At 43.1% G+C, this 27,900-nt stretch overlaps 1 protein-coding gene across 1 annotated transcript in view; it reads right to left on the bottom strand.

Annotated features, from left to right (window-relative positions):
* LYPD6 (LY6/PLAUR domain containing 6) overlaps positions 1-27,900 on the bottom strand; it is a 197,884-nt gene that overhangs the window by 109,580 nt on the left and 60,404 nt on the right. Inside the window, exon 2 of the mRNA XM_063932303.1 lies at positions 6,660-6,793. The gene's annotated coding sequence lies outside the window, so the exon portion shown is untranslated. The remainder of the gene's footprint in view (positions 1-6,659; positions 6,794-27,900) is intronic.

Genomic DNA, 27,900 nt, shown 5'->3' with positions numbered 1-27,900 from the left:
TAGTTTAGCATTTTTTGGGGTACAGGCTGATTTCCCCATTTTCACCTGCACTTTTCACTGCAAGAATTTTCACGTGAAACCCGGTCGGAATTGAATAGGTCGAAAAATGGAGCGTTTTCGCTGCAATTTTCGGCCGATTGGCGCGAAAAATTTTCGGGTGAAAAATTGCCGCGAATTTGCGAAAAATTCAAAAACGGAGCGTTTTCGCGTCAATTTTCGGCCGATTGCCGCGAAAAATTTTCGGGCGAAAAATTGCCGCGAATTTGCGGATAATTGAATACCCTAGTTAGTATTAAATAGTCACAGGGGAAATTTTTCTTTAAGATACTGCAATAGTAAGAATCTATCAATTTTTGCCCAGCTGACTGTATTATCATGGAAGCTCTTAACAGCTACAAAGTATTATTGTTCCAAAGATGGGCAACATTAGTAACTCTTGTAAGCATACTTTCCAGGTTATGGTATTTGCATATACTGCTCTATAGTAGTGGGCAGGCAGGTGCAGAGTAATAAATGACTGCACATCATGATGTGCATATCAAGAATTTGTATATATACAGATTGGAAAAGAACCTGCATATGATAGAAGTTTAAGATCTGCTTTTAAGCCATGTGCCAGTTGACATAGAATGGCATTAATGAGAGTCTTTGGGGGGAATTCAAATGTTTGAAAAGTCAGTTGGGTGTCTGTTTTTTTTCCTGTCTATTAGATAGGAAAAAACAGACGCCCAACTAACTTTTCAAACAATTGAATATCCCCCCATGACTTGCATGTGTTTGGAAAGATTTCCCTGTATCTGCTGTCAACCCTGAGATATCGGGCTGATGAGAGTGCAGAAAGTCAAGTAAAAAGGTAAGTTATATATGATTTGCAGGTATTTTACTGTGTAGATTTATGTATATATATATATATATATATATATAAGGCAAGTGAACAATCTTATTGCTGTTATGAGCCACGGTAGTGGCTCATTCCTGTTTTGCATTTTGGTTATGTATTTTATGTTATTCTTCTGTTTCTGTTCCCCTTGGCTTATATGGGGTGTCCGGAGTCCACCCTTAAGGAGAGGGTACTGTTATGAACCACAAGTAGTGGTTCATTCTTGTTTACTTTCTGTTCATGTATTTTATGTTATAGTTCTCTTGCAGGCCAGAATTTCCTTTGCTCTGGTTTAGAAGACACTTGTTGGCCGCCGGTGGTGAGTCTGTGTTATTGCAGCCTGTTTCCATGTGTCTAGCCTCACCTGTCTGTTAATTGCACCTGTCAGTTTGGAGTCGTGCTGCATGACATAATTAATTAGGGTCCCTGCTGTGGAGGTATTCCTTGTTATATTCTCCCTCACTGCCTGACACAGACGCCGGTGATAGCTTCTGTCTAGCTGCTTCCTGCCTTGAAGCATCCCTGTCCAGGAGTCCTGTGACTTTGCCTGTGTCTGATCCAGTATCCTGCCTTGAAGCATTCCTTTCCAAGAGTCCTGTGGCTTTGCCTGTGTCTGATCCAGTATCCTGCTTCTTGGTGTCCACTGGTCTGTCGTTTGGAATTCTGCCTGTCCTCCGGTCCTGAGAGCCTGTGTCAGCTACTTTGGGGGTTCCTGTCCTTTTGCCAGTATTCGGACTGGTTTCGTAAGTAGCGGCTTTGCCGCGTCCCTCAGCCTAGGCCGTAGCTACCTGTTGCTTTTGCTTTGGATTTTCTGCAGAGGGTTCTGCGTGTGCTGTCCTCACAGGAACACAGCGGTGTTGTGTTGGCGTGTGGACAGCACTGCCTTTGTTGTAGTTTTTGTCTTGGCTGCTGTGCCGCACATACTTTATTTTAGTTCTGTAGCACCCCTAACTGGGTACTTCCTTCTCTAGTTAGAGGTTTCCCATGTCATCGCCCCATCTCAGTCTATGCCTTGTCTCCAACTAAGACCGGGGGGCATCGAAGTTGGGCAGACATAATCCGCCCTTCAAACGCGGCTGCCGTGGGCCCAAGAAACCATAGTCACGCAGGCGTAGGCTGACAACGAGGGTGAGACAACGGAGTTAGGGATCCTTGGGGGTGCTGCCGAGCTTCGTTTATACTGCAGCATTACGTTCCTGTACTTGGGGCTCATTCGTCCAGTTCCAGGAGTACCAAGTACAGTGAACGTAACAATTGCTTAGCTTGGTGCAAAATGGGTGAAAATATTTAAAGTATATAGAATATCTGTGTCTGTGTGGTAAGTACCTTATATAGTGTAGACAGCAGTATCATCCTCCTCCTCCTATACACAATTCATACATATATGTAATTTCAATGAAATCTCTCAAATGAGGATATAAGAAGATAGAAAGTGAAAGGTTTCAAATAAGGCTGGCCTCTCTTTCTATCTACTTCTGCTGCTATGTCCGTGCATGTGCCCTTGGGCAGTGAATGCTCGGTGTGTAGCATCTGAATGAAGTACTGGAAGGCACAAATAATATAACTCCTAGATGCGGGTATGGGGGATAGATTACCTTTGTAAGGTTATGCCTCACTACCCAAAGGGAGAAATAATGAAGGAAGGGAGTATATGTGTTACCTTGCTTCAGAGATGTGTCACATGGTAGTGCAAGTGGGGACCGGGTGTGCGCACAACGGGAACCCCCTTAAACTTTGACCTACGCGTGTTTCACCCCTCAGGTTTGGTCATGGTCCATGTCTCAGGGCTGACAGCAGATGCAGGGAAATCTTCCAAACACATGCATTGAAGTCAAAGGGGGTTATTCAGAGGGGACCAGTATGATTTGCAGATGGACGGGATGCAAGCTGTCAGTATACCAGCATCCCGTCTATCAGAATCCTGACAGTCCCCCATTAAGGTCCCTAACCCTCACCTTTTCCCTACCCTATCTCTATCCCTCCCTTGGGGGTGCCTAACTCTCCCCGGTGGTGCCTAACCCTAACCCTCCCCGATTGGTGCCTAACCCTCCCTTCCCCGCTGCCTAAACCTAACCCTCCCCACTTTATGCCTAACATAACCCTCTAAGTGCCTAAATCTAACCCTCCCTCCCCGGTCCTTAACCCTAACCTTCCCATCCCCCTTGCTCCCTAACGCTAACCCCCCTTCTCCTGCCTAAACATCCCCTACGCGTGGCAGGACTCGCTGTGAGGACGATCGGGATGCTGGCTGTCGGTAATGTGATGCCGGCTTCCCGAGGGGAGCTGGCATCAGGATCCCGGCATCGGTATATTGACTGCCGGGATCCCATTCGTCTGGAAGCTAACTGCTTCCCATTCAGAGTTGTTAGCAAACCAAAAGAGTTAGCAACTGGGCAAAACTATGTTGCACTGCAGGTGGGGCAGATGTAACAGCTGCAGAGAAAGTTAGATTTGGGGGGGGGGGGGGGGGTGTTCAAACTGAAATCTAAATTGCAGTGTAAAAATAAAGCAGCCAGTATTTACCATGTACAGAAACAATATTACCCAGCCAAATCTAAATCTCTCTGCACATGTTAAGGGGGGTACACACGGAGAGATCCGTGTTTAAAATCTAAGCAATCTGATTAGATTGCTTAGATTTTAAGCACGGATCTGCCGTGTGTATGCCCCCCCCAGCGATAGGGCCGCGCATCGCTATCGCCGGTGCTAGAATGAGCCTGCATGCAGGCTCAATCTATCAGGTCGCTCACTTCACCACTGTGTGAAGTGAGCGTCCGTCCGTCACGTCGCGCTGTGCTGAGCGGGGGGAGAGATGTGTGCTGAGCGGTCTGTGTTAAGATCGCTCAGCACACATCTGTCCCGTCAGTACCCCCCCCCCCCCCTTAGAGAATGCTTAACCCTGCACCTGCCTGCCAACTATAATAGAGTAGTATATCATGTGACTACCATAACCAGGAAAGCTTATGCTTACATGAGTTACTAATGTTGCCCATGTTTGGAACAGTAATACTTTGTAACTGTTTAGTGCTACCATGATAATACAGTCACTTCGTAAAAATTTATAGATTCTTACTATTGCAGTATATTTGTATAAAAAAAAATCAAAACGCTTTCTTGACTAATACTTTTTTTGACCTCACTGTCTCACTTTTAGTCTCCAGGAATTAATATAAATTAACATTCAATCGATATAATATGGTCATTGGATTAATACTAAGGAGTTTTCTGAGAGGAAAGTGTTCCTGGAGACTAAAAGTGAAACATCTCATTTCTTAACTATGTGATAAACAGTGAGGGCTATAAAATCACGACAGCCTTTGGACGAAGTGAGATACGAAACGCATAGAGACGTGGTTTGTCTGACGCAAATTTCCTGCCCGGTCCGGTCCTCTGGTCTGTGTGTGGAGCAGTGTCCTGAAGAGTCGCGGCATACGAAGTGAGCTGACGGCGCGGTGTGTAGTCCTGCTTTCATTGCAGCCAAGCAGATCCGGTATAACCGTGGAGCAGTGGTTATGCAATTGCATCTTGTGGTAACCAGCCCACAGCGGTGAGCAACTCCGTACGAGGCACATCACAGTACCTAAAGTGTAAACCTGTTGGGTTTTTTAATTGTATGTAATAAATTTCTCTGCACTGTGGGCGCACTCTTTTCTTTTTAATTATTATATATATATATATATATATATATATATATATACGTATACACATACAGTATATATAAAACACTTTTTATGAGAGCTGTTTACTTTTGTGTGAGCTGTTTAATTATGTTTGCCTGGATATGTGCATTACCTAAAGAACTCGTATAATAAAAATAACATTTAATCTCTGAGTTAAAGCCGGCAGTGGTGTTTTACTTGGCACACTTTTTCAGGATGTTTTTCAAATTGAATCCACCCAAAAAAACTCCTGTCAAAACACAAAATCCCATTATGATGTTTGTTTATGTAAATTGCTGCTTTGCTGACCGATAACTTTTCTGTCATGTCCAGAGTTATTACTTCAATGTTCTGTCTTAAAGGGACAATGTACTGAAAGGTAACTAAAATAAAACAAGTGCACTACCTTGAGTGACAGATTCATTATTCTAAACTCATTGTTATGGTTAGGAAAAGTGGAGCACTGGTAATTGCAGCCATAATCCATAGTAACCAATCAGATTCTCACTGCCAGTTGTCTAGCACAAAGAAAACAATGAAAGCAGATATCTGATTGTTGCTATGCGTTACAGGACTTTTACTTGTGCACTAGTTTTATTAAATGTTCCCCTTTTCTTAGCAATATCTGCAAGTCTTATATTATTTCTCATAATAATATAGACTCTAGGTGACACTGTTCCATTGGCATTTAGTGATAGTTCAATTTTATTGATAATGCTCCATATTTTTTTATTTACACAGTACCTAAATGGGTTGTGTATGAGCCTATATTAATGGCTACTGCAGCCAAATGAGTATATAAGCAGCAGCTTTGCCTGTGCTTTTCTTAGCTGACTTATAAAACAACCCTTAGGGCTTTTCCATGTCAGATAGCGACACACCTTGCATGTGGTACATTTGTATGTGACTCTCTAATTTCAAACTGACAAACTGTAAAATTAGAAACATGAACTATACATATAAAGTCCGGGACAAATGGCACACTAAGGACACGTTGCAGAGTTGCTCATTATTTGGCCGCAATTTATGCTCAAACAATATACATTTAAGAATAGTCAGTTTACCCAAATGCTAAACCCGAAGCATCACAATATGCATGAAGGTCGGCACCAGTAGCATATATACCTAGGGGTAGATTCACTAAAGTTTCTAAAGCTGTGTACACACTAGGCAAAGTCTAGCGTGTACCCAACTGTCTAGGATCGGACCGACATATCGGGAACATCGCCTAGTGTGTACCCACTATGTCGCTGACAATGTGCAATCCTGAGCATTTTCAGCGACATCCTCTATTGGCTCTACATGCAGGATTGATGGAAGACATCACTAACGGGGGCTGCCGCCGCCTCTCCATTACTGTCGGCATTGGGTCCCGCTATGCATGATGTCACTGGGTACACACATCGTGTAGTGTGTACCCAGTTTAAAACAGACAAGTAAAGGTGTTGCCCATAGCGACTAATCAGTTCTCTATTGCATTCTAGCAAATGATAGATAGACTCTGAGGCACATCATCACTTGTCTGTATTAGCAGCTGTAGTAAATCTACCCAATGAGGTTCATCAGGCAAAAGCCTTACATTCTACAAAAAGACACATTTCTGTACGTTTTTGCTTGTTTTTTGCACAGATACAGTAAATAGACTCCTAAAACTTTTGAGAGAGACATGGAACAGGTGGGACGTGGTCTCTGTACTCTATTGTGCCATTGTTTCAATCCTGGGTATCAGGATACCCGGGATTGGCGTTGGCCTATGTGGCCGCTCCCCTCGCCCTGCCCCGCACACATAACTCACCATAGCACCAAGACGGGCGGGTGGCAAACATCCGCTTCACTCTCCTCCGGCAGCGTGTGACAGCGCAGCGTGACCTCTCACTGCACGTCACGCTGCGCTGGGGAGCTGGGAGTAGGAAACCGGGCAGCGTCTGACTGTCCTGAGGACGCTCAACGCTGATCCCTCAATCCCCGGGATTGGAGCTTCCAATCCCGGCCGTTTTTGTGCCGAAATCCCGGGATCCCGTAGATCCCGATCCCGGGATTGGCCTCCCTAATTGTGCCTTGAAGGCTGCAATACACGTCACACTTTCAACAACATACAAGTAACATCTTTAGTTACTCACCAGTTCAATGAACAGGAAATCCTGTATGGCTCCCAACCATACATGTAGTTCAGCACTTACTCTATTCACGTTTTTAATCCTCTGGATGGCAAAATATTCTCATTATAGACTAACTCTGAAAGTCCATCCATAGCCTGAAATACAAATAAAGGCACTTATAAATATCTACAGCCTAATATATATGATCAGAGATTAAAGAGTGGCAAACAATAAGTCATCTCTGGGGGAGCGAGATAAAGAACTGTACATATTAGTTCACAACTCGCAAGAAGAGCAAATAAAGGACCTAGATAACCCTATATGAAAAACCATGTGGCAACATTCACAAATTTGTTACTAATTGGTAGCCGTAAAATGCGTTGATATTTGTTAGTGTACAGAAGTCTTGAAACGCATTAAGATATGTGCTACATTTAGAAACTGATAAAATTACGGTTCTCTGCTATTGTAAGGTTCTATTCAATCCTACACATGTTGCAATTTTATTAATCAACACAACTGCAATTTAGCAAATGAATCTCATTATCTGTAAATATTATTAGGATTTATGTCCCATAAACCAACATGCATTTTAGGATGTGTGGCCCTTTAAGATCCAATTGAATTCACATTTTCAGTACAATTCTGGTGGTCTCATTATACAGAAGGCAGTCAAGATAATTAAAACGTATTACATCTGTTATATCAAACTCTTAGCTCATTTACAAACCACAAAGTTGAATTTGCATGTTTAGTTCACCACATTGCTGGTTATGGGATTAAGCAAGAAGCCCCTGACGCTGACCTATAGCACAATGCTCTCCGCAGACATGGATCAGTGTTGCCAAGAGCTCAGTCAGCAGATCACTCAGGACAGAAAATGCTGATGTCTTTGTTTCTGGTGCAGCTGACATCCCTTCTAATTCACAGGGTCTTAAAGGAGCGAGCTAGTAAAGAACAAGTTTCCCTCCATTCACTCCTTTATGATATCTCCATATAAATATGTTTATCTGTTTGTTGCAATCCAGTGCTGGTCAAGTAGTGCACAGAGTCTATCGACAACTCAGTATGCATGATTACAGATTTGACAGGTCTAAAGACATGTACTGTATTATCTTTTACAAAATGCAGCATGGTACAGTAAATAAAAGAGTAGAACTGTGGTGATGCAGAGCTATACAACGCAAAGTTTATGGGACTCCGCTCTGGGAGATCCTGGAGGTCCCAGGGGCCATCATGTCATCACAGCCTTGCCTCCTCCTGTTTAAATTTGTGACAATTTGCAGTGGGGGACAAAGCCAATATGGCCCAATTCACAGCCAACTGAATTAATGTTCTGGGAGAGAAGGCAAGTATGACGAGAGGCCATACAATATATATATATATATATATATATATATATATATATATAGTTATGGGGGAGTCATAAAGGGTTGTTAGGAGGATTTATTTATATAGTGTTTACACATAATGCACATTACATCAGCCCCTGCACCATTGTAGCTTACAGGGTTGCCAGAAGCTGACTTACCTACCTACCAATATGTTTGGAACATTATGGCAGGTGGTTACTGGAGCACCCAGAGATAATTCACATAAATATACTGCAGAGAGAACATACAAACTCCACAGAGCTCCAGTAGAGATAAATTCAACGGAATCAGTATGATATCCCAGCTGACAGGATGCCAGTGATCAGAATCCTGACGCCGGAATCCCGATAGTGTAAATCCCGACAGGGGGAGGTAAGACTGTTCTCCACCTTAGTGCCTGGCTCTAACCTCCTCCCAGTGATCTATAAACTTAATCCCCACTTCCCCGCAGCCTAACCCTAATCCTCCCCCTTAGTGCCTAAACCTAACCCCCTTCCCTGGTGGTGCCTAACCCTAATCCGGGTCTACTACGATATCCCAGCTGTTGGGATCCCGATCGCCGGAATGCCGGCAGTGGGGCGAGTGCAAAAGAGCTCCTTGCGGGCTCGCTGCGCTCGCCACACTGCGGGCACGGGTGTTGTTTATTCTCCCTCATGGGGTGTCGTGGACACCCTAAGAGGGAGAATAGTTGTCGGTATCCCGGCGCCGGTATGCTGAGCGCCGGGATCCCGACAGCCGGGATATAGCATGCTTCCCCCCTAAACCCCCCTCCCCACAGCTTAACCCCAATCCCCCCTCCTTGCAGCCTAACCCTCCCCGGGTGGTGCCTAAGCCTTACCCCCCCCCCCCAATGGCAATGCCCTAACCCGCCCGCTATACTTAAGGTCGGGATGCCGGCTATCAGGATGCCAGCTGTCGGGATGCCAGCTGTCGGGATGCCAGCTGTCGGTCTCCTGACCCTTTTGGGATTCCGGAATCAGCATTCTGACAGCTGTCGGGATTCCAGCTGCCGACATCTTGACCACATCCCAATTCAACAACACAGATTGTGTTTGGTGTATAGACGCATAGAATGTGACGGCAAATAACCACTTGGTCCATCTGGTCTGCCCCTTTTGTAATCTTCTGGGAACCTCAAACCCTATTTGATCCTTAGTTCATTGTAAGGATATCCATATGTCTATCCCAAGCATGTATAAATTGCTCTACGGCAGTGGTTTCCAAACTTTCTTGAATCACGGCACCCTAGAATATCAGAATTTGTTTCACGACACCCCTAGGCCAAAAATTTCTTATTGAGTAATTTAGAAAGAAATATTACATAAGTAGATCGCGTTTATATATCATCCTTAGGGTGTGTACACACGGTGAGATAAATCTGTGAGATTTTGACTATATAGTCAAAATCTTATGAAAAGTTAGTGCATATCTCATGGTGCTAGGCAGCTTGCGATACAGATTGGATCCTGATGCGCGCTCCCGTGGGGTCAGTATCGTAAGGCTAGATAGACTGTGCAGGCAAGTCAATCTTGACTATCTAGTGTACAATCTAGTACACAGTATAGTCACAATTGGCACTTAGCCAAAATCGTACATAGACAAAATCTCAAGCACAGATAGTCAAAACCTGTACAATCTGTGCTATCTGTGCTCTGGGGGAGTTCAAGGGAAATCGCATAGTCAAAATCGGACATAGCAGGGATCTCACCGTGTGTACACACCCTTAGGGTCAGTTATGCAGTGAGGGACAAGATTTGCTTCTGTTTGGCCACATATGTTATGACTGGCAGCCACCAGCACTGGTTTTGCCTATTATATTGACCATGAATAATTTTAATTGGTCCTGGACTACCAACCCAGGGCAACCCTGCAAGTGTCCAGAGGCACCCCAGGGAGCCACGGCACACAGTATGGGAACCTCTGCTCTACAGTATTAGCCTCTAACACCTCAGATGGGAAACTATTCCACTTGTCCACTACCCTTTCTGTGAAATAATTTTTCCTCAAATTTCCCCTGAATATACTTCCGTCTAGTTTCAGTGCATGCCCTTGTGTTCTAATACTTCTCTTGCTTTGAAGAGCATTTCCCTTCTGTACCTTGTTAAAACCTTTGCTACATTTGCAGTGTAAACCAGCATGATACTTATTTCAGTTACAATCATCAATGACACATTATGTATGCTCAAATTAAATCCATTACATAACAGTGTAATTTAGATAATAAATTATCAAACCATCACCCTGCTTCTGCCCTTCTGTAATTTAGTGATTACATTGTGTTTCTAATATACAGTATGTGCTTTTTTAGTAATGTTTTATGTCATTAGGCACAGTTGCTTATTTCATTGCCATGGGATTGAGCAAAACAGAGTACATGTCTGTAACTGGAACACTTCTAAAGGTACGCTTGGAATCATAGCTTCATAATTATCATTGTGCACTTACACCAGCTTTGACAGAAAAGATCCGAAAACAGGCCTAATTACACTTATGAACATCTCTGCACGGGATCCAGTCTCTAGGTCGACAGTAACTAGGTCGACACTATCTAGGTCGACCACTATTGGTTGACAGTAACTAGGTCGACAGGGTCTCTAGGTCGACATGTTCTAGGTCGATAGGTCTAAAGGTCAACATGAGTTTTTCACGACTTTTTGCTTTTTTTGAACCTTTTCATGCTTAACGATCCACGTGGACTACAATTGGGAACGGTAACATGTGCCGAGCACAGCGGTAGTGGAGCGAGGCACCTTGCCCGAAGCGCGAGCCATGCGAGGGGACACGGTGCACTAACTGGGGTTCCCAGTCACTCTACGAAGAAAACGACACCAAAAAAAACATTAAAAACCCATGTCGACCTTTTGACCTGTCGACCTAGACCATGTCGACCTAAAGACCCTGTCAACCAAACACCCTGTCGACCTAGTTACTGTCGACCAATAGTGGTCGACCTAGACACTGTCGACCTAGTTACTATCTACCTTCCATACCACAGCCTCTCTGCACAGCCTGCAAATCTCTTAACTCGCCATAGCTAAGCTTATCCTATGTGCAAATGGCCAGATAGCACCAGTGGAGTTGTGACTGAGCTGCCTATGACTCTGCATCGCTCATACCTGTGTAGCTCAGCTCCAGAACACGCACTTTATGAAAACACGCAAACAAAGTTTTGGCATACCAAGTCAAGAACAATAAAACAATACCCGATACTAGAAATACACAATTGAAAAGCACAGAAGAAATCCACAAGAAAATGCAATACATTTTTAGAAAAGGGGGTCAGAACTTCATATACAAGTCATTACATTAAAATCATCTGAATACGGAAACTCCTCTAAGACTAGTTTAAAGAAAACCTCCAGCGACCCAAGCTATAGGAATGTACTTTGTTTTATGAAATCTGTTACAGTATTATTTATAATGACCTTGTACAGACAGCTTTTTTCAATGTTCTCTTTTCAATGTTCTACAATCTACAACACAAAACCCATCTATATAGTGTACTGATGAGATCTAATTAGATGGAAAAAGATGCATAGTTGGGAACATTGGTTTTTCTCCAATTCAACAAACTCTAGTCTGAAAAGCTTAGTTTTTCGGAGCCGGCCTGCAATACTTGACACTATCTACAGATAGCATTAGCAGTATTTCCCACTGAAAATACTAATGGAAAGAGCTATTGTATTGCGGTGAGTGTTCACTGCTGGAACAGAATATGACAGTGTAATCGCTGCTGTGATCACTAAAAACGCCTTTAACAAGTAATCTACACGTGCCTATCCACAACTCCTAGGGTTTTTGATGATTATAGTTGTAGTACATCAGTGGCTGTTATACTGTATAAACCAGCTCTGATGATAATATACACAATACAACTCATCATTAAAACATGGCCAGTAGGGGGCACTCTTCCACTGATGTCTAAGAATAATATTTGATTTTACCTCAAAATTATAAGGTTCCCTGTTAGAGGTGTGATTTCAGTAATTAAACAGATTAAAATGATCATAGACTTCCCAATGCTGCAATATACAAACACAGTTCACTGTTGCTACATCCCTAATGACATTACTCAAATACATTTTGTTAGTGGGAGACTAGGACCATGCCCTCAAAAACGGGACTGCTGAAGTAATTTGTCAATATATTACAGGACACATGAAAATAGACATTTTGCTACACACAGAGTAATAAACACTTATAAGCTACAAAAAATAATTTATTTTCCTGAAGAGCTGAAAAATATTATAATATAATGTGATCCCAGACTACAAGGGGATCGTGGGAAAGATTATGAGGTTTATGTTCCTTGACAACTGTTACTGGTTGTCTCTCTCCTTGCACCTTGTCTTATGGACCTTGAACAGTCAGGGCCAAGTCTTCGCAGACCAGCATCAATTAAAAATACATAATTAGGAGTTAAACACAATCAGCTCACAAATTAATCTTGTGACTGTGGACATATGACAGCATTTAATGATACAACGTGCGCCTCAATCACAAAGCAAAATCAATTTTTGTCTTTTTGCTAAATCAATCATATAAAATATGTGACAGTTTTGTTGTCTATAAGAGATTAGATAGTCTACATCTGTTTATTTTGTGAGTAATGGATTATTTTCTAGGAAGTAATTAGCAGGAATTCCCCACTCTCTACAATAGAAAATTAGTTTAATTATAATAGTTTTCAATTCTGAACTAAATCTCAAGAATAAAAAAAACAACTCAGATATGTCAGGTCCTCTTTAAACACAGGAAGTATTTTATATATTGGATAAAATAGGAATTTGATACCTACCGGTATTTCCTTTTCTCCTAGTCCATAGTGGATACTGGGGTCATGTACTTTAGTACCATGGGGTATAGATTGGGTCCACTGGTGCCTGGCACTTTAAAACCTTTAGTGTGTGTATGTGTGTACTGGATCCTCCCCTCTATGCCCCTCCTACCAGACTCAGTCTAGGAAAACTGTGCCCGAGGAGACAGACATAATATGAGAGAAGAAACAATACAACAGCGGTGAGGCAACAAGCCAACACAGAACCAGAAAACGAAAGGAGGGCGCTAACCAGAACAGAGGATAGCAACACCAACCTAACCAGGATAGCACAGCTATCGCAACAACATAACGGGACCGCAACGCTGGTCCAACCAAATACTTACACAGGTAAGCAGGAACGAAGCACTGAGTCGGACACCCAGTATCCACTACGGTCTAGGAGAAAAGGAATTACCGATAGGTATCAAATTCCTATTTTCTCTTACGTCCTAGTGGATACTGGGGTCATGTACTTTAGTACCATGGGGAAGTCCCAAAGCTACCAAATGGATGGGAGAGTGCTGAAACCCCTGTAACACCGCCTGACCAAACTGAAGGTCATCCTTGGCCAAGGTATCGAACCAATAGAATTTAGTAAACGTGTTCGAACCAGACCAAGTAGCAAATACACAAACCAGAATTTAGAAACACTGTCATACACCACAAGCGCTAAAGAAAGATATCACCATAACGTTCCTTTTTGGACCAGAAGATAGGTTCTATTCTTCTGAGTAGAATCTTCAATTTAGTTCAATACAATATGGAGTTTCTCGAATGTTGATATCATAAAAGACAAAAAATGGCGAGAACAAACCAATGTGTAGTACATACAATCAAGATTTGTTTTCATTCGTACAGTGTCGTGAAATGGATAACAAAAATATGCCCCACTAATATTATACGATTTGAATGTAGACCACCTCAAAGTTTCCTTTTTTGGGGTCAATTTCTTTTTCTATTTATAAAGCCTCCGGAATAGTATAATAGAGTCTCAATCAAACTGGGAGAGGCCTTATCACAGTTTTCTGGAGAAGGCGGATGATGCGTACCCCAACACTCACACTCTGTGTGCTGATGACAAACATATAAAGGTATCTTTCACTCTTTCAGCAATAGAAGTAATCCACTGATCGCGTACCCCAACTCACGGTTTAAAAGGCTTTATAACTCCTATAAGGGTATCTTTGGGTATCTCCTCGGAGGTCTCGATTAGAAGTCTCTGATGTGGTCTCCAAAATGTCAATCACACATGGAAAATAAAGAACAGCCAATGTGTAGGAAGTTCCACTGTTTTCAATGTAGTATGTAGGGTATCTCTAATGAATATTTAAGTAGACATGGAGCGTACCCCACTTACACATGTGTGGGGAACTTTAAACATATAATGGTTTCTTTCTTGTCAGACATACACCAAATTGAAACAAGATTTCAGGGATAAACGATCAATGCGTACCCCAACACTCACACTCGGGCGGTAAGTTAGAAGCATATAAAGGTATCTTTTTCTTCTCTAGATATCAATGGATAATCATTCAATATGGCGTACCCCAACTCACGGTTTATTGTGATGAAGGACTCTTATCAAGGTATCTTTAGACTCCCAGTAGAGGATGAGGTTTATGTACTAAGTCAGGTTTGGTTCCATTAACCCCAAAAAGAAGAAAGAATAGCAGGGCTCATACCGGAATTTGGTAAAAAGGGGTCTACAGATTTTATTTCACAGTACAAGTAGAAAGTTATGTGCAGGAACAACCCCGCATGACAATATTACAAGGAAAAATATGTAGAATTAAAAAATCGGCAAAGAGAGAAGATCAACTCTTGCAGAAAAAAAAATTTTTAAATAAAAAAAAAAAAAAAAAACAATTTAAAAAGTATCAGAAAATCCGGATAAAAAGTGGCTACTCACACTCCAATTTGTCTAGACAAATTGGAGTGTGAGTAGCCACTTTTTATCCGGATTTTCTGATACTTTTTAAATTGTTGTTTTTTTTTTTTTTTATTTAAAAAAAAATTTTTCTGCAAGAGTTGATCTTCTCTCTTTGCCGATTTTTTAATTCTACATATTTTTCCTTGTAATATTGTCATGCGGGGTTGTTCCTGCACATAGCTTTCTACTTGTACTGTGAAATAAAATCTGTAGACCCCTTTTTACCAAATTCCGGTATGAGCCCTGCTATTTTTTCTTCTTTTTGGGGTTAATGGAACCAAACCTGACTTAGTACATAAACCTCATCCTCTACTGGGAGTCTAAAGATACCTTGATAAGAGTCCTTCATCACAATAAACCGTGAGTTGGGGTACGCCATATTGAATGATTATCCATTGATATCTAGAGAAGAAAAAGATACCTTTATATGCTTCTAACTTACCGCCCGAGTGTGAGTGTTGGGGTACGCATTGATCGTTTATCCCTGAAATCTTGTTTCAATTTGGTGTATGTCTGACAAGAAAGAAACCATTATATGTTTAAAGTTCCCCACACATGTGTAAGTGGGGTACGCTCCATGTCTACTTAAATATTCATTAGAGATACCCTACATACTACATTGAAAACAGTGGAACTTCCTACACATTGGCTGTTCTTTATTTTCCATGTGTGATTGACATTTTGGAGACCACATCAGAGACTTCTAATCGAGACCTCCGAGGAGATACCCAAAGATACCCTTATAGGAGTTATAAAGCCTTTTAAACCGTAAGTTGGGGTACGCGATCAGTGGATTACTTCTATTGCTGAAAGAGTGAAAGATACCTTTATATGTTTGTCATCAGCACACAGAGTGTGAGTGTTGGGGTACGCATCATCCGCCTTCTCCAGAAAACTGTGATAAGGCCTCTCCCAGTTTGATTGAGACTCTATTATACTATTCCGGAGGCTTTATAAATAGAAAAAGAAATTGACCCCAAAAAAGGAAACTTTGAGGTGGTCTACATTCAAATCGTATAATATTAGTGGGGCATATTTTTGTTATCCATTTCACGACACTGTACGAATGAAAACAAATCTTGATTGTATGTACTACACATTGGTTTGTTCTCGCCATTTTTTGTCTTTTATGATATCAACATTCGAGAAACTCCATATTGTATTGAACTAAATTGAAGATTCTACTCAGAAGAATAGAACCTATCTTCTGGTCCAAAAAGGAACGTTATGGTGATATCTTTCTTTAGCGCTTGTGGTGTATGACAGTGTTTCTAAATTCTGGTTTGTGTATTTGCGATCTAAATGTGGTGACATTTATTCAGAGACCTGTTACATCTGAGCAGCTTAGCGCCAGCTGAACCACCCCCACAATTCTTGTTTGTATATTTGTATTTCAGACCAAGTAGCAGCTCGGCACAACTATAAGGCCGATACTCTCCGGGCAGCCACCAAGGAAGACCCCACCGACCTCGTCGAGTGGTCCCGAATAGCCATTGGCAAGGGTAGAGCCGCTGAGGTATATGCTTGTTGAATGGTCAACCTGAGCCAGCAAGCAATAGATTGCTTAGAAGCCAGCCGACCAATCTTGGAGGCATCATAAAGGACAAACAGCGAGTCAGACTTCCGATGACAGGCCAACCTTCTGACATAAATCTGTAAGGCCCTGACCACATCCAAGGCCTCAGGACCAATGGAAGCGTCAGACAATACTGGAACCACAATAGGTTGATTCACATGAAAGGCCGACACCACTTTAGGCAAAAACTGAGAACGGGTCCTAAGTTCCGTCCTGTCTTCATGAAATATCAAATAAGGGCTCTTACAGGACAAGGCCCCTAATTCAGAGACACGTCTGGCAGACACCAATGCTAGTAACATCACTGTCTTCCAGGTGAGAAATTTTAACTCCACCCTATGTAAGGGTTCAAACCAGTATGATTGGAGAAAGGACAGAACCACATTGAGGTCCCATGGAGCCGTGGGAGGTACAAAGGGCGGTTGCATATGAAGAACTCCCTTCAGGAAAGTTTGTACTTCAGGCAACACGGCAAGTTGCTTCTGGAAGAAAATAGAGAGCGCAGAAATATGCACTTTGATGGAGACTAACCGCAGGCCCATATCCACATCCGCTTGCAGGAAAAGTAGAAAATTACGGATTCTAAATCCACGGGAGACACCTTTCTACTTTCACACGAGGAAACATACTTTTTCCAGATACGATGATAATTTTTCGACGTAACCACCTGTCTGGCTTGGACCATGGTGGAAATGACCCCGGGAGGGAAGACCCTTCATAGCTAGAATTTCCCTCTCAACTTCCAAGCCGTCAAATGTAGCCGCTGTAAGTCTGGATAGGCGAACGGACCTTGTTGAAGATCTTCTTGGAGCGGTAGAGGCCAGGGATCCTCCAGAGCCATGGATAGGAGGTCCGAGTGCCACGCCCGTCAAGGCCAATCCGAGGCAATTAGAATTGCCTGAACGCTTTCCCTTCTTAGTCTTTTGCGAACCTTTGGGTTTAGTGGTAGAGGAGGGAACAGGTATACAAACTGGTACATCCAAGGTGTCGTCAGTGCATCCACTGCAACAGCCTGCAGATCCCTTGTTCTGGAACAGTTACGGCATAGCTTCTTGTTGAGACGAGAAGCCATCAGATCTATCTGCGGACAGCCCCACCGGTGAATTAACTGTTGAAACACCTGAGGATGTAGGCCCCTGTCAAAGTCAGAAAAATATCTCTATGCACACTACCATATTTGCACCTCACACAGGTCCGTGCTGCGCATGCGTACGCTCTCCCGTACGTGCGCATACTCACAGTCGCGGGCACCTGCAGGCGCACGGTATGCGTATTTACGGTAGAGTTTATGTGATCGTAGCGTGCGACTCAATCATTACATATTTTCACTATATAATGTATTTTTTAGATCATGGTCCCTTTGATAGATTCTGAAAGTTTGGTTAATATAGAATGTTCATGAACAGAGAAATCCCTCTTTGTTTGATACGAAGGGTCAGACAGGAGTAATACAGTGGTGTTTAGTATCCATCGGAAGAATATTTAATTAGAAATATTCCGGTGTTGGTTTGAAGCAGATCAATCGCTCGTGCGAATAGTTATGGACATAAGAAGTTTATGAACATTTACTTTATTTGCACTTTATTACCCATGCGGCGGGAAACCCAGTATCCCTCCCACCTGAGCTGTTGGAAATAGTCACAGCCCACCTGTATGAATCAACCTATGACCTTTTGTTATAATGCGAAGCCGAATTCCTGTGTCCAATGAACAATGAGATTGTAGGGACCATTGAATTGCATTGTGTGTGGGGCATAAATAGAAAGGCCGATCACATCCAGCGCTCACTCTTCAACGGTTATCATTGCTGAAAATCGGGAGCTGGATGTCCAGAGGCGCATGCGATCGTTTCCTTTGTGCGTAAGTTTTTCTCCGTAATCATACTGTTTCTCTCTTGTTATTATGGGCCATATCTTTCTCTCTCTTCTCTTTCTCTCATTTTCTCTTAAACTTAATTGTATTGTATTTACTGTATAGTTACCTGGTTAGTCAGTCTATGTTATATTGTAGTGTATGATTTGTATTTGTATTAATTCTTTTGCAAGTATATCATTCAAAATATATATATATTAGGCGTTGGACCCTAAGCCTAGGTATCTGTGTATTTCTTATAGAGTTAAGTATTCTCAGAGCGTCGGTGACGCTCAAACTGCTTTTAAGCTAGTAAGGTTATACTGTGTTGCATTTACACCATATCACTACACAAAGGGTTTACTGCATAATACACTGTTTATGGTTTAGATATAAAGGTTTTACATTGTGAGCGTATGCGCCGCGGGTGATCTCCTCGTGGTCTCGAGCGGTCGCATCGCTATAGCGAATCATTACGGTAGTCGGCAGCCAATAGAGTGCCTGCCAGTGATCTCTTGGCCGTGAGCGAACGTAACGCTTGAGCGTCTCGACCACGGCTAAGCGATTGTTACGCAACGTGCGTACCCTTACGGTACTTCATACGTAGTTAGCGTACAGTGTTCTTAGACCTCATAAAGGGTATTATATAAGATAAATATTTAGCTTTATCAATTGCGGGCTCGTCCTGTCCTTCACATATCTGCACTAGGTAATTTCAGCAGACATTATCCAGCAGCAAAGGGCGGGAGATCATATTCCTCGTAGTGCTGTTTGGATAAGCGTCTGCTTCTCTTAGTAAAGGGTGCTGAAGGAATCCGGGAACCGGAGGTAAGAACAAAACAATAGTGTCTTTTTAAAACTGTTTATTTTTCTGTCTTGCGTACACACGCACGCACACATATACATCTGCATTTCCTTTTCATTGGTGTATTTTCGTATGTCACTCTCCTGTTTGCCAGTTCTATAGTTGATAAACGTGCTTAGAGAGATTTGTCACTATTTCATAGTTTAAGAGTAAAGGTAACATAGTTAAAATATAGACAAACACACAGTTTTGCCTGGGAGATAAGGCGAAGTCAGTGTGGTGCGTGGTAGATGATAAAGGATCATCTACATTGATAAACGTATAAATTGTGTTACGGTGGATCTTTGCTTTGCGTACACGTGTCTCTAACAAAAGACTGAGACTTGCGTACGCAATCCAAGGGCCGACGCACGCAGCGTATATTACGCAACGGAGCGTACGGGTACGCCCACGTAACTCAAATCACAAGTTTTTTTTTTCCCTCCTCTCAACGCGATAAGTAGCGCCACGCGGTAAATAACGCCAGGCGATAAATCGCGCAAATCTATTTTTTTTTTTTAATTCGAAATTTAAATTAATAGATCCTTCTCCTAATTTGTAACACATCTGGTCTAAAGAGAAATTTCTGCGCAGAAATAGAAATAGAAACAAAAGTGTACATGTGGTGAGTGAGTGTGGTGTATACAATTTTACAGGTTGAACCACAAGAAAAGTCGAGTTCTCGTGAGGTACATGCGTGTAAGTGACGTACATGGTGGCTAGGGAGGCATCCCTGGTTAAAACATACAATTTGAGCATTAGAGTGTAGCAGACCAGGAGGTCATACTGTAACAGACCAGGAGGTCATAGCAGACCAACAGGTTCAGGTACAGCAGACAAGGAAGTCCGCTATACAGTCCACAGGCACAACACCAAGAAAGGGTTGGTGCAACACCCATATAGGCCATACAAGCTCTTGCTGAAGGAATTCGCAGCCACAATTTTCGATTCCACTGGTCGCTCCGTACATAAGATTAGTTGCTTATGTGCTGAACGATTGTACCGCACGTAATTGTGTACATTAGTAAACCTGACCGGTACTATTTGTGTACGAAGGTCATAAACGCTATTTGTACATTCTAACGTGATTTGTGTAATTTTTTTTATTTTAAGGGAAGTTCGCTGCTCACTCAGGAACTATCCAGCAACCAATAGTTACTGGAAAGAGTAAGTGTTCTTCGGATCACCCTCACAGGTTCCAGTAAATAGAGGTTCAGGTCGCAGGGGCCCTAGGTCGAGTACGCCAGCACCATATCGGTGTGATCAGGTCGTATTGGTCGGCGTGGGCGAGTGAGTGGGGTACTCGGTAAACCGCCACCGTCAGCCTATTTTGGACATTTGGTTTGCGTAAGGGTTGGTTGAATAAAGCAACACCTTCGAACTATGGGGGCCACTTGTTCAGGTAGGGGGCGATCAACCTCGGTTCGGGTTGATTCAGTGAACCGACCAATTGGGTCGGCAAGGTATGTAATGTGTGAGAAATACGGAAGTCACACAGAAGCTTTATGTGATGAATGGGAGAGAATGACAGTACATGACGGGGAGAAATTCCCAAGAGTAGGTAGCTTCAGCTCAGAAGTGTTAACGAATTTAAGGAGAAGGATATGTCTCATTAAATCAGCAAAGAGACGAATCAAGCATTATGATTATTTGCAGTTGTGGCAACAGGAGGGTGACATACAGAGAGGATTGGCTCAGGCGGCGGGATCCGGCTCAATCAGAAAACTGATAGCCACGGCCCCACCGCCACCATACATATCAGGAGAGAAATTGGTTGCGGAGAATGACGCACTAAGGTGTAACACACAAACACTTAGCAACTGTGTAAATGTTAAAGATAATGTTAACCAATTAACCAATGCAAGTATTAACCCGTGCAAGTTGTACCCTGTTTTGAACTTTCCTCAGGAGTGTGATCAAGAAGACGAATCGGCAACAATTTCAGCGCTCTCTCTAGCAGCCACCATAGCAGAGACCACAGTAGGCACAGCTCCACCCACGAGATTAGTAACAAGGGCCCCTAGCGGAGGGATAGGTGAGGTCATATCTACAGGTAAGTACGGCACCATACACTATGCTGAAGCCATTTCACCACAGGCTGTAGAACCCACACAGAGTGATGTTGTTAGAGTTAATCTTGTTAGGGTAATAGCTGTTCCAAATGGGAAAACTGACACATCAGGAGTCACTCCTGTTAGGAACATTGCCATGTACAGCCCATTTTCCAGAATGGAATTAAGGACCATAGTGTCTGAATTCCCTGACCCTAGAAAAGACTTAGTTGCCAGTCAAAAATACATCAGAGACTTAGGTAACACTGTAGAGCCCAACAATAAAGACTGGCAGATATTGCTGAGAGCATGTTTACCCTCCAATGTTGACGCAGCTCAATTTTTAGCTGACTGCGGATTAGATCAGGATGTACCTCTTACAGATGTGTACAACAAAGATAATGTAAAAAGAATAAGCTTACAGTTAAAAGAGTATTTCCCAGCGGTAGTTAAATGGAACAAAATATTCTCCATTAAACAGAAGGAGTCAGAAACAGCTGCAGAGTATTTTCACAGAGCATTATCAGAAATGGCAAAATACACAGGCATAGAGGACATTAAAACAAACATAAACCATCGAGAAGTAGCAGTATCGGTACTGATGGATGGTTTAAAAGAATCATTAAAGACTAGGGTACAGACCACACAACCATGTTGGCGAGGTCTGTCTGTGGCTACTTTGAGAGAGGCTGCTATTGATCACGATAGGAACATCACCAGACACAGGGAACAACAAGGTGATAAGTTAATGGCAGTAAGTATACAGGCCCTGACCACAAAACAGCCTGTGTTAACATCACCAAACCCTGTGGGTAAGTCAAATGTGGTAACATGTTATTTTTGTCACAAACAGGGACACTTTGCACGAGACTGTAGATCGAGAAATGTACAAAAATCTTATCAACCCCCTAGACAACGACACGACACACGACATTGGGAGCAGGGTCCGCAGAAACGGAGTTATGAGCCACATGCAGGGGAAACAAAAAGATACCCCCCAAACAGAGATTGGCAGGCCTCTGGGAGTTCCCATTTAACCCCTTCACAGGTAGTTGCTGCCAGCGGAATTCAGGTAGGTCACCATACCCAATAGGGGTGTGGCCATACCTGTAATCTGCAGCCAGTAAAATTGATTGCAAGCCTTGGAGGTGAACCAGAAATTGCAATCAATGTAGCTGGTAAATCATTAAACTTTCTTGTAGACACAGGGGCGGCCAAATCAGTGATAAATTCGACAGTGGGCATGAGAACCACTGGTAAGACAATTCCAGCCATAGGGGTAACGGGAGTAGTCCAGCACTACCCTGTTAGCAAACCAGCCGAGATTACAGTAGGGCCGTTACATACCAAGCATTCCTTTTTGCTGGCTGCATCGGCACCGACCAATCTCCTGGGAAGAGACTTACTGTGTAAAATGGGGTGCGTCATTTATTGTACTCCTGAAGGTGTATTCTTGGACATACCTGAGAATCACGCTCAGGAAGTACGAGACATGTTAGGCTCCCCGTCAAAATTAATGTCACATACCACTATGACAAATAGGACTCCCTCCCAAGTAGAAGAAATGACATCTCAGATACCAGAGTCACTTTGGACAAAAGATGGACAGGACACTGGATTAATGGCAAACGTAGCTCCGGTAGTTGTACAAGTAAAAGATGGTAGGATAGCTCCAAAAATCCCACAGTACCCTCTGAAGCCAGAGGTGGAGTTAGGAGTTTACCCAGTAATAGAGCGCTTGCTACAACAGGGCATTCTGGTAAGAACGTCCAGCACTGCTAATAGTCCCATCTTCCCTGTGAAAAAGAGTGGGGGGAGGGGTTACAGGCTAGTGCAGGATCTAAGGGGGATTAACAAAATAGTTGAGAGCCAGTTCCCCGTAGTACCAAATCCAGCTGTCATCCTAATGCAAATCCCTCCCACTGCGAAATTTTTCACTGTTATTGACCTCTGCTCCGCTTTCTTTTCGGTACCTCTGCACCCTGACAGTCAATATTTGTTTGCATTTACATACAGAGGAGTCCAATACACATGGACTCGATTACCACAAGGATTCATAGATAGCCCAAGTATATTTTCTCAGGCTTTGCATGATTGTTTACAGTCTTTCCAACCAGTGAGTGGATCAGTATTAATACAGTATGTGGATGATCTACTACTGTGTTCTGATTCATTGGAAGCATCCCTGAAGGATACGAAACAGCTCCTGTTTCATCTTTCAGACACAGGACACAAGGTTTCCAAAGACAAGTTGCAATTATGCCAAACTAAGGTAAAATATTTGGGACACTGTTTAACACAAGGACTGAGACACCTGACCGCTGATAGAATTCAAGCAATTAGAGACATGACTCTGCCACAAACCCAGCAACAGATCAGAACGTTTTTAGGAATGTGTGGGTATTGCCGTAATTGGATCCCAGGGTTTTCCATTTTAGCGTTACCTTTGCAGGAGATGGTCTCCTCAAACAAACCTGATCGGATTTCGCATACAGACGAGTCTGAGGCAGCATTTGAGAGACTTAAACAGTGCCTAACGCAGGCACCAGCATTAGGTATGCCGGACTATGGGAAACCCTTTGAACTATACGGAACAGAAAGTGCTGGTTGCGCGGCAGGCGTACTAACCCAAAAGCACGGTGATGCCAGCAGGCCAGTAGCATATTACAGCGCTCAGCTAGACACGGTAGCGCGATCCCTCCCCACATGCTTGCGAAGCGTTGCTGCGATAGCATTGCTAGTAACGAAAAGCGAAGACGTCGTGCTAGGTCACAACCTCACAATTCATACACCACATGCAGTGTCAGCCTTGTTAAATTCTGCCCAAACCAGGCACGTCTCATCAGCGCGGTTTACAAGATGGGAATTGGCACTAATGGCCCCCGTAAACATCACCATAAGGAGATGCAGTGCATTAAATCCTGCAACATATCTCCCAGGTGTGTCTAGACAGACCCAAAGGGTGGAGGATGAGAGTACTGGGGAAGGAGGATTTAATACAAAGGAAGACACTCATGATTGTATGGAATATTTGACCCAAAATTTTACCGCAAGGCCTGACATCAGTGACAACCCACTGGAAGATGTAGAACTTACGTTCTACACGGACGGTAGTTGTCATAGACAGTCAGACTCGGGAGACTTGTGTACTGGATACGCAGTCGTAGATGACCAAGGCACCATAGAAGCGGAACCGCTAGACCCACCTCACTCAGCCCAGGTTGCTGAACTGGTCGCCCTAACCAGAGCATGTGAATTGGCTAAGGGCAAATCAGCCAATATCTACACCGATTCTAGATACGCATTCGGGGTAGTCCATGATTTCGGAGCCCTATGGCGCCTCAGAAATTTCATGACGGCAGCTGGTACACCGGTAGCGCATGCAGCTCACATAAAAAGGCTTCTAACAGCGATACAGGAACCCGACAGAGTGGCTGTTATCAAATGTAAAGCACATACATATAGCCAAGACCCAGTATCACTTGGTAACAGCCGAGCAGACGAAGCTGCTAAATTAGCAGCTGCTACCCCCAGACAGACAGACACCACACAATTGATGGTATTTAATACCATCAACACACAGAAGTTGTGTGAAATGCAAAATTTGTGTTCCACACAGGAAAAGGCAGTCTGGAAGGCAAAGGGATATGGCCAGGAGTCCTCAGGACTCTGGACGGATGGACATGGTAAACCAGTGGCCCCCAGAGCATATCTTCCATGTTTGGCTGAAGCAGCTCACGGGCTGACTCATCTAGGCAAGGAAGGGATGTGCAAGTTGGTAAGAGCATATTGGTGCGCCCCAGGATTCTCCTCTCATGCGAGTAAAAGAGCCATGTCATGCCTTACCTGTTTGAGAAAGAATATTGGAAAGGCAATACCTACAGAACCATCCCATATCCCACCTGCCGGCGGCCCTTTCCAGGTAATACAGATTGACTTCATTCAATTACCCCCTTGTCGAAATTTGAAATATGTACTTGTTTGTATAGATGTTTTCTCAAATTGGGTCGAAGCATTTCCGGCGGCCACAAATACCGCTATGTTTACTGCTAAGAAAATTGTGCAGGAATTTGTATGTAGATATGGTATCCCTAGAATTATCGAAAGTGATAGGGGTACCCATTTTACAGGTGATGTCTTTCAAGGAATGTGTAAATTGATGGGAATTGATAGCAAGCTGCACACTCCATACCGTCCACAGGCGAGTGCGAAGGTGGAAAGAGTGAACAGCACTATTAAAAATAAACTGAGTAAAGTGATGGCAGAGACAGGATTGACATGGCCAGAAGCTTTACCCATTGTACTGTACAGCATCAGAACCACTCCCAGGTCCCCTCTTAATCTGTCTCCCTTTGAAATCTTGTTTGGTCGACAACCGCATGTCATGATTAACCCTCAGGATGATTTGAAGTGTAACAATGAAGTGACTGTAAAATACTTGATTAACATGAGTAAACAGTTAAGGAATCAAAATGATAATCTGAAGTTAGTGATTCCTGATTTACCAGATAGTAATTGTCATGACATTGAACCTGGGGATTATGTAATGATACGGAATTTTCTACGCTCAGGTTGCCTTATTGACAGATGGGAAGGACCATACCAGGTCTTATTGACTAGCACTACAGCATTGAAGGTTGCTGAGAGAGAGACTTGGGTTCATTCGTCCCACTGTAAAAAGGTTGCTGATCCAGAGAGGTCCCGTGATAAGGAACAGACGGTAGAGGTTGTATCACTGGAGTGTCTGTTCCAGGAAGATTGAGGCGACACCTGAGCATTGAAAATCACAAGACCAAAAGCAGTTGTCGATCCCCTGTTCCCTTTTATTGTTTTTCTCCAACTTCCCATCCCCTCTCCCTCAAATTATTTTTTCCCCCTTCTCATTCTTCTCCGTTTCCTCCCACAAGATGGACTTGCCCCAAGAGAATGTGATCCGGATTTTCCTGTTGACCATGATGTTGACCAGAGCAGTCTGTTCCGGCGAGAGTACCATGGAGTTCGAGAGAGGTTCTGGAATGGGTTCTGATGACAGAAATGGAGGCGTAGTTTTCCGAGAACAACATAATCAACAAGCAAAGGCGAGTATCAGAAAACGATCCGATAGCATTGACCATAGAAGGAATTGTGAAGGATTGTTAGCTGAAGAAAACTGTATCTGTCGGCTTTGTAACAATGTCATTGAGGATGGGTGCATAAAGAAATGCCAATCCAGTTTTAATATCCATATGGACCGGCATCCATTGAGTGACTATCACTCCTTAGTGGGTAGTGTGTTAAATAAAACAGATTGTTGGGTATGCTCCCAAGTACCTCAAGGTCATAGCAAATCAGGGCTAGTACCATTTCCTTTAACGATAGGGGAGGTATTTGAGTTAAGTGGTGGGAGACCGGTGGACAGGAGGTTTAATATCTCCAGTCCTCCTAGTTTGAAGCTCCACCAATACCATGTGGATAGGTCCCTATTATGTTTCAACATCTCCAATCCCCGAAAGCCGGGAAATTGGGAAGTGTCATGGAGTAATCAAACCATGACCTTTTCACACAGAGCAGATAGAATGCCTACAGATACAGAGCTTGTACGCCACATAGCCAGTAGAGGAAAATCTTTCCGGTATAGGTATACCTTAGGAAATAGGATTACGAGAGTTGGAGAGGTATCACCAGGATACTGTGCACATATCGTACAACCTGATACGTGTACTAAGCAGATGGAAGAATTAGGGTCAGGAGATTTCACATGGAAGGTGTGTAATATGGTTATGTCCTACTCCGTCCCATATGTTCTCCCTGATGATGCATATTTCATATGCGGGAGAAAGGCGTACAAGTGGCTTGCCCCAAACTCTGAAGGATTGTGTTATATTGGAAAAGTACTGCCTGAAGTAATGACTGTATCACATGACAAAATGAAAGACATACACCGTGGTGCCCAAGCTCCTTATACTCACACCCATTACGAGCACGTTGTTAAAAGGCACCTGATAGAGAAGACAGAGCATCCGGCCTCTGATCTGATAAGTGAATCCACCGGGATTCAATTCTTAATCGCGTTAGATTTCACCCGCACCGCTAGAGGAGTGCTGAATTATAAATACATTTCTGCGCTCGCCAATTTGTTAGATAATATCACTGAAATGTATGATGACACGTTTAGGTATACTGGAAGGGAACTTCAGGCTTACAAAACAGAACTGGTACAGCATAGAATGGTTCTCAATTACCTCACAGCAGTGACAGGCGGATATTGTGTCACACTGGCAACACAATACGGCGTGAAATGTTGCACATATATTACGAATAGCACCGAGGATCCGGTCGAGGTCATAGACCAAAAGATGGACGATATTCTCCAATTGAAGTGGGAATTTCGCAGGAGACACAATCTCACTCTTGCTGCTGTAGGTAATGAGCTGACTGGTTGGGTGTCATGGTTGAACCCGCGAAATTGGTTTTCTGGTTTAGGAGACTGGGCTCAAGGAGTCATAATGGATGTTGGGAAGTTTCTCCTATGTATCTTAGGTGTTGTCATATCGATTGGATTGATATTTAGATGCGGTCAGGCTTTAATGAAGTGCAAACACCGTACAAGGGTAATGAGTTTGAGGAGTGAGGAAACTGTAATTCCAATGGACTTGATTTATGACCCAAATGTAGAAACAATGATGTGATGAAAATGCGATTTCTACGGTCCGTTTCTTTCACCTGTTTTTCCGTTTTCTCCAAGGTAACAAGACCCACTTGGACGAGGAATTTGATAAGCCGATATACAGACAACAGAGGGATTAAAGAAGAAGTTTTGACAACCTGATACACAGATT

Source organism: Pseudophryne corroboree, chromosome 7 (assembly GCF_028390025.1).
Source record: "Pseudophryne corroboree isolate aPseCor3 chromosome 7, aPseCor3.hap2, whole genome shotgun sequence".
Taxonomy (NCBI): domain Eukaryota; kingdom Metazoa; phylum Chordata; class Amphibia; order Anura; family Myobatrachidae; genus Pseudophryne; species Pseudophryne corroboree.
Note: the sequence above shows the minus strand (reverse complement) of the source record. Positions and strands in the feature narration are given on the sequence as shown.